The sequence below is a fragment of the Dermochelys coriacea genome, chromosome 10 (genome assembly GCF_009764565.3).
Source record: "Dermochelys coriacea isolate rDerCor1 chromosome 10, rDerCor1.pri.v4, whole genome shotgun sequence".
Classification (NCBI taxonomy): domain Eukaryota; kingdom Metazoa; phylum Chordata; order Testudines; family Dermochelyidae; genus Dermochelys; species Dermochelys coriacea.
Window position 1 is genome coordinate 65,733,077 of NC_050077.1, and position 8,336 is coordinate 65,741,412.

The 8,336-nt window shown below is 43.2% G+C and overlaps 1 protein-coding gene across 2 annotated transcripts in view; it reads right to left on the reverse strand.

The window, feature by feature from the left end:
- The window catches only part of SHC4 (SHC adaptor protein 4), a 64,507-nt gene extending 56,426 nt beyond the window's left edge, over positions 1-8,081 (reverse strand). For both annotated transcript variants that reach the window (XM_043494028.1, XM_043494024.1), the window contains exon 1: positions 8,048-8,081. The gene's annotated coding sequence lies outside the window, so the exon portion shown is untranslated. The remainder of the gene's footprint in view (positions 1-8,047) is intronic.
- Positions 8,082-8,336: the final 255 nt, after the last annotated feature.

Sequence of the window (8,336 nt, forward strand, 5' to 3'; positions counted from 1 at the left end):
AAATCCAAGAGGGAGACCTGCTGAGCTTTTGCATTGTCCGTATCTTACACACACATGCACACATACCCCTTAACTCCTGGGGAGCAATGACACACAGGCTTTCTTTCAGAGGGCCAGGGATGTGGACTGGCCCCATAAGACTTTTGTGTTTGTAGATTATTACACAAGGCGACACGGTCCAGAGAGCGGGGGCTGTGATGAAATTGTCCAACCCCGTCCCCCCCACTCCTAACCCTGATACATGGAACTCAAACATCAATATCTCAGCAAAACATGTTTGTTGACATAGGGGCTGTGAGAATTGTCCCATTTCCCTGAAGGCCGAGCCTCCTAATAATGCCTGAGTCATACATGACAAGACTTTGAAAGTCTGATTTCCCCCCCGTGATGCTAGAGAAAGGAAGCAGGATTAACCAGCACTTACCTAGCTGGTGGCACCATTAAGTGGTATTAAGGTTTAGGAGGTATAATAGCTGACTATTTTTCAGAGCCACATAGCTCCAGAGCACAATGGAATTGTAAAAAAGCTCTGTTTTCAGGAACAAGAAGAAACAGAAGTTTGGTAGCAAGAGTCAGAACAAAACTGCAGCAGGAAAAGAAACTTTGGCCCTTGTGGAAGGAAAAACAACATTGTGTGTTTCAATTAAAAAGCTCTCTTCTCAAGGCAGGGCTGCAGTTTCAAACTAGCAAGTGCTCAACTTCTGACCACCAGGGATTACAAAGGGCCGTTTAGCATTGGAGAAATGGAGCCTACAGTCTTGTTTAAAGTATAAAAGGAGGCTGTCTCTCTCACACACCACTCTGGTTCATTGGTCTCCTATGTTCGCGTCACAGAGAGGTTATGGCATGATGCTGCAAGTTCATTGCTCTCCAGTTCCCAAGGCCTGTTGGGGAGGAGGCAAAACCCTTGCTCAGAAACAGAGGACAATACAATTTTCCAGTTTTCTTGGCTGGGGTCTGCTTTAATGAAGTGGCGCATATTTCCTGAAGCCTCTATCAGGATTCATTTTCTCAGGCAATACCATCCTTGTAGTCCAGGTATTCTGCTTGGATTGCCTGTGGTAGTTTTGTAACACAGATTCCTGTGCCATCTGTATTATAATACCATGAACTCATTAAACCCGAACCCAGCTAAATGTACATGCATATTGTAAATATGTACAGAGGAAATGTGCCTAAAAAGAACAGAAACTCTGCATTAAGAACATAAGAGTGTTATTTACTCCTTCTCATAACACAAGAATGAGGGGTCACCAAATGAAAGTAATAGGCAGCAGGTTTAAAACAAACAAAAAGTATTTTTTTCACACAACGCACCATCAACCTGTGGAACTCTTTGCCAGAGGATGTTGTGAAGGGCAAGACTATAACAGAACTCAAAAAAGAACTAGGTAAGTTCATGGAGCATAGGTCCATCAATGGCTATTAGCCAGGATGGCAAGGATAAGGATGGTGTCCCTAGCCTCTGTTTGCCAGAAGCTGGGAATGGGTGACGGGATGGATCGCTTGATGATTATCTGTTCTGTTCATTCCCTCTGGGGCTAGATGGACCTTTGGTCTGACCCAGTATGGCCATTCTTATTGGCTAGATCAATGTTTCTTCTACACTATTATACTGCCTTTGATACTGTCTCTACTGCCTTTGATACTGTGCCAACTGCTTCCAAAGGTGGTGTAAAATTCCTAAGAGACGTTCCGTGTTATGCTATGAAGGAAGATCCTAATGACTTTTGCTGACGATCCACCTATGCTCTGATGTACAACAATAGATAGCCATTGTAATCCTATCCCGGCTAGTGTCATCTGCAGCAGCTCCAATTCATAAATGTGCAACCAATGTTTTCAACTTCAAACTACTTACTTCCATTACATCAAGGATCTGTGAGTTCCATTGCTTAAATCTATCATGCACAGAACATTTCTTTACAAGAGCAAACATAACACCTCTACAACATTTCAATTCGATCAGCTCTTCTGGGGACAACCAACACTGCCCCTGGAACATTACACCTTATCTCCAGCAGCCTTGGGGGCAGGCAGGGATAGTTAAATTGGTCCCTTTACGGTTAGCATTCTAGCAAGCTATTCTTATAACAGAGGGTGAAGGATACTCAGTGAAGAATTTCAGTTAATGTAACAGTAGAAATGGGCAGGCATTAATGTGACCTGCATAACTATCTGCCCACAAACCCATCTTCATAGTACTATCAAGAGGCTGGAAAGTGGGAAACAATATAGTGTCAAGTTACATCTCTAAACTGTGTTATGTAGGGGAGATTTTCGATTGAAGTGCCCATCTGGAGTGGCATATGTTACAAGGACAATCCCAGAAGTGCCCTTTGGAGGGTGCTACTTTCAGGGGGATAAGATCATTTGGAACGTAGGTCTGGCCATCCAAAAGTTAGTAGAGCAGATAGTGAAAATATTATTTCTATCCTCCTCAGCCGGCCAATCATCATGTCGTTAGGTAGTTTCTGCACCAAGGGTACATGTTTGTACTAACAGACAGAAGCACTCAGACCAAATAGGATTTATTGGCCTCTTCCCCAAGACAGCTTAAACTGCAGTGGACATTTCCTGTTGTGTGCATTTTCTCATATTAATTCCTTGTCTCATCCACACACTCACTACAATCACATTCATCGACTTGTGAACTCAAAGCACAAGTAAGCAGTGGTTATAGTCTCACATGCACCAGGAGAAGGTTAAAAGAAGCATTACACGTCTTGGAAAGAAGGAAGGAAAGAAGGAAGGAAAGAAATACCCTGTATTTCTGCTAGAGCGCAGCTTCTAACAAGACAAGTTTTAAATTTTTGGAAATGTGCATTAAAACCTGGTGAAAGTGAGGGAATAATGTGAAGGGATTAGTTAACGAGGAGAGATGAATTAGCAGCTTGAGTGAAACAGGCAAACCCTGAGGACTTTTTATCTTGGCTGCATATAGCAACAGCAGTGTTAATACAGTCACATTGTGTGTGAGACAGCTGTCTCAATGCAGGGGAAAACCTAAACACTTTCGCTTCTTCACTGATGTGCATGATTGATAGCACTTTTCAACCTTTTTTCATTTTCAGATCCCTAAAAAATTTTGAAGGCAGGTGTGGACCCCTTTGGAAATCCCCAGGGGTCCGCAGACCACAGGTTGAAAAACACTGACTTTTAGGACGAAATAGCACAGAATTCTGGTACAGAATGATAGCAGAAATCTTTATTTACTTTGTAACTAGCAATTTATTAAAATGCACATTTGCCCCTGAGTACTGATGGAATTTCAATTCAAGAGTCTGGCTCTTATAATGTGTGTCAGCAATTCTTTTTCAAAGCTAGTTATTGAAAGGTTTAACCCACTGCAGTTTTATTTCCATTGCAGCTTACCCTACAGGTATGGCCTCAGGAGAGGGGAAATTCCCCCCTCCACCTCCCCATATACATAAAATATTCTTTCAACTGTGATATTGGTTCCATGTATTTTTCCATCATTACAATTCAGTAAAAAGCCCACTGTACTTTATAAGTGTAGGTTAAGTTTCAGATTTCATACAGGCAAGGGACTGATCGCATGGGCTGAAGACACATTGTCAGTCAGCAGTGACTGTAGGTCAAATTTTCAAAGCCTATGTCTCTTTTGAAAATGGAACTTGGGCACTTTTGACATTTTTATCCTAAATACACAAGCAAGGACATTCAGAGTTTAGGCGAACACTGCTTTTCTTAAACACTGGCTATCAAATGTCTGCAAGGGGCCAAGACCATTAAATTTAGACATCTTGTAAGAGGATTTATAAGGAAGCAGCACATCTACATTTGGAGCTCTGCATCTAGTGTGGTTCCCCTCACTATAAACCAATTGAAAATTATATATTCTCTAGAAATATACTTGAAATTAAGAAGTTTGAGAGTGGGCAACAGAGATCATTAGAAGTGCAGTGGAACTGTTATAGGGGGAGATTGCAAGAACTAGGATTTATTTAGCTTGGAAATGTAGAATGTGACTGAAGCTAGTTGCTAAAGGTGAAATGATTTGCAAAGCTGACGCTGCCGGTGGAGGGTGCACGCGTGAGACTGTGGTGAGCTGAGTTAGGCAAAGCTGGACCGGAAGGAGAGTTTCTACTCCTTCTCCTTGCCTCGCAACCACATTTCCTGCCCACTCCACCAAAGACCAGGTGTTCTCCTTTTCATTTTAGGAAAAAGATAGACAAATAGCCCAGTCAGACAGAGCCACAATGTAGGGAAACAGCAGTGAGACGGAGACATTCAACTATGAGCACCAGTTCAATCCAGCCCTAATCAGCAGCTGTAACCTAAAAGTCTAAGTCAATGGCTATACTAGAGAGCCTGCAGCTGCGCCACTATAAACTCTCTTGTATAGCTGCTCTAAGCCGAGAGGAGAGAGCTCTCCTGTGATTTACTTAATCTAATGAGTGGCAGCAGCTATGGCAGCAGAGAAGCACTCCCACCTACATTGCACTGTCCATCCCAGTGCTGAGGTTGGGGGGGTGCGAGACAGGTTCGGGCCGGATGGCTAGAGGAGAGTAATAGAAGGCAGATATATTAGCCCCAGGTTAAGTAGGACCCTTTTCCCTGGGTAAGGTAACAGGGAAGATTCCAGAACAGTCAGGAACCTTCTGGAGACAATTAAGACAGACAGGCTGATTAGAACACCTGCAGCCAATCAAGAAGCTGCTAGACTCAATTAAGGCAGGCTAATCAGGGCACCTGGGTTTAAAAAGGAGTTCACTTCAATTTGTGGTGCACCTGTAAGGAGCTGGGAGCAAGAAGCGCTAGGAATTGAGAGTGAGAATGCGGACTGTTGGAGGACTGAGGAGTACAAGCATCAGACACCAGGAGGAAGATCCTATGGTGAGGATAAAGAAGGTGTTGGGAGGAGGCCTGGGGAAGTAGCCCAGGGAGTTGTAGCTGTCGCACAGCTGTTCCAGGAGGCACTCTAGACAGCTGCATTCCACAGGGCCCTGGGCTGGAACCCGGAGTAGAGGGCAGGCCCAGGTTCCCCTCAAATCTTCTCAACTTCTGGTCAGACACACGAGGAGTCGACCTGGACTGTGATTTCAGAAAAACGGCCAAGCTGAGGGCTGCCGTGAAGCTCCAAGGCGAGCAAATCTGCCAATAAGCGCAAGACCCACCAAGGTAGAGGAGGAACTTTGTCACAGAGTGGTTTATTCAGACGCTTGAGCAACATAAAGTTATACCCACTTAAGTGGTAGTGTAGATATAGCCTTTGGCTATGCCTATCTCTATACTTAGAAGGCTACAGTGGCTCAGCTGCAGCGCTTCCATGTAGACACTCATTACAGCAATTGGAGGGGTTCTCCCGTCACTGCAGTTCATCCACCTCCCCAAGAGGCAGGAGCTAGGTTGGTGGAAGAATTCTTCCATTGACCTAGCGCTGTCTACACCTGGGGTTAGGTTAGCATAGCTCTGTCTCTCAGTGCTGTGGATTTCTCACGTCCCTGAGAGTGGTAGCTATGCTGATGTAAGTTTTCAATGTAGACCAGCCCTAAAATCCAAAGGTTGCTCACCAGCCAGTGTGAAATGAGTGAAGTTCACTTCAGTTCAAAGAGGGAAAAAAGTGTTCACATTAAACACCACTTTTAATTAGAGAGAGAGAAGTCAAGTATTGAAGAGGTGTGAAGAATCAGCTACCCTTTTGCATCCTAGTGATCCCTCAAGGCCCAATTTGAGGCCCACAGACAAGGCACATTGTGAGGAAAGTTTGCACTGTATATGCCCCTTCTGTGGATATGACAGTACTGCTGTCAAATTAACCCCGTTTACAAACACTATAACCACTCTACAAAGGGAGAGAGTTCCAAATGTAATAGAGGTAACCGGTTTCTTGGGCCTGCTATTTGAGGCCAACAAGAAGCAATAGAACTAGCCATATACTGGAAGGACATGCAGACACCTGTAAGCAGAAGTTGCAGATAGGAAATCAAGGCACTAAGAATCACACAGATTTGCAGTGACTGCTGGTGATATAAACTTCAGCACATCCTGTGAGTAGGACAGCCAGCCAGGGGATGACCACACATAATCTAAGCAACGAAGAGCTCAACCAAAAAGAGATCAAATTAAAACCAATCTATGCCGATTGTCACATGCCAAGTGCTGAATGCACCACAGGCTTCCTGCTCAGCAAATACTACTCCCTGGCTAGTAGGTAGAATTGGAGCCTGTCTGAGCCTATCCCTGTGGTGTACTGTGAGGCCATCCATGCCCTCTTCACTTCTTAAATCTATTACAGATTGGGTACACTTACAACACTGTCCAGGACATGCAACCCAAGCCAACTGGAGGGCACTTAGGACTGAAGGACAAATAAGGGCACTACAGGTTGGGGTGTTTTTTGTTTTTTTAGAATTAGTTATCAAAGCTCTGTTACTGGCTAAAAAAATAACCATCCTGAAAATAGGAACAAATTCAGCAGGACGACAAAGTACCGTACAACTTCAGCTAGGCAGCGTCAGCTCCACAAGGAAGCAAAGTTCAGCAAGAGCCCTACACAACTGGGGCCAATTCAAACGGAAATGGGAAACAATGGATTTCCAAATAACCACCACTTACTCCTGCATTGGTATTTATTTGATATTATACAGGTAAAGTGCCACCCTTGCTTAGATTTGACCATTAAAAATATGCATAATCTCTTAATTAAAATACAAGTTTGAGAACACCCAAACACATACTGAAAAATACCTCAGTGGAAACTAATCTTTCCCAGTGGCCAGGCAGCTGTGCCGGTGATGGCTATCTAGCAAGTGTTGGAGAATTTATTCCCAGTGCAGAGGACTCGTCACAGCACCACCCCATGTTCCTGAGGACCAGCATGTACGCTATTTTAGCCCTGTGATTGGGGTTGGTTTAAGGCACTGTAGATGCTTAGGGGATCAGAAAGATCACTGGAATGGTAGGGAAATTTTAGAGACTGCCGTATTTTTCCTCTTTTTGTTCCCTCTGCTCCTGTAGAACCATTCCCCTCACCCAATCCCTCCACAGCCTTGTTTGGTCCAAGACATCTCCTGCCATCTGGAGCAGCCTTTCCTTTACTCCCAAGCAGCAACTCACTTTCTAGCCATTGCATTAAAAAAAAAAAACAGGCAAGATTTTCAAAGGCACAAATTTTGAAAGTCAATGGGAGTTGGAGCATAACTAATCTGTGCCCCTTTAACAAAAAAAAAAAATCACCTCATGAGAAAACAATTCTCCTACCCCCACTCCCTTGCTTATACCTTTACTTTCATTTTTAAAAATCTGTGTGTTTTAAAGCTTTTTCTTGTAATTTGTCTGAAAGGTGCCATCCAAAGAGAGAGCTCTTATGTTGAAAATATTTTTTAAAATACACCAGAACAGCACAGATTGGGAAGTACCATGCTCTTAACAGATCAAATGACTAGCACAGCGGAGCTCACTGTTGCTGTGTAACTGTGATAGCAAGAAACAAAGAGCCAAGTACACAGGATGAGAGGAGGAAGCATTACAGAAAAATTAAAGCAATCACACCACACACAGCCAATATGCTTTTTATACTATAATGCACGAGAGCCATGCCTGCATGCATGAGGTTATTACCATAGCCTCCAGGAAGTCTCCAGGGGAACCTAAAGACAAAACAGCACTTTTGTAAATATAACTATGGGAAGTGCAGCGTGCTCCATTTCCTCTGTTTGTCCTTGTGTAAGAGCAAGTCTGGTATCAGCGTTCCGTGATTACTAGACTCCTCTTTACTCATTAAAGTACTATCCTTGGGAACTAACCTCATTACAGATAGCTGGATATTTTAAATAATATCCATATGGACACCCACACACATCCGCTTGTCAAAGAGAATGTGTATTAATGACTTCTGCACTGACAGAAGGTATCAAGTAGCTGTCAAAGGAAAAGGTTAAATATAGCACTTAACTGCATAATTCTGTTTTGTCCAAATTGTACAGCCCAGCATTCCAACTTGTAAAGTTCCCTCCTGCATTTCATAGTTAACTTCTCAGCAATCTAAGAAAAGAAACCAGGAGGAAAACCAGTTAGTTACCTGTTCTGTGTCTTTCTTCTGAGGAAGTTGAGCGTACACACACAAAAAAGGAGGTACCAAAGTTATACAAATAGTTTTCTAATTTGCCTATGCAGTGGTTGAAAAAAAATCTGAAAGAAAATCCAATAGCTAGCCCCTGTTGCATAACTATAGAGGGATTTGAATCAGTGAGCTCTTCACCACACATCTCTGACATGCCAATTTAAAAATTCTCATGCCAAATTCTCAGCTTTGTCAATACAATAGTGCTGCTTAAGATACTAACTCAGAAGAGTTTGGTAAAAAAATT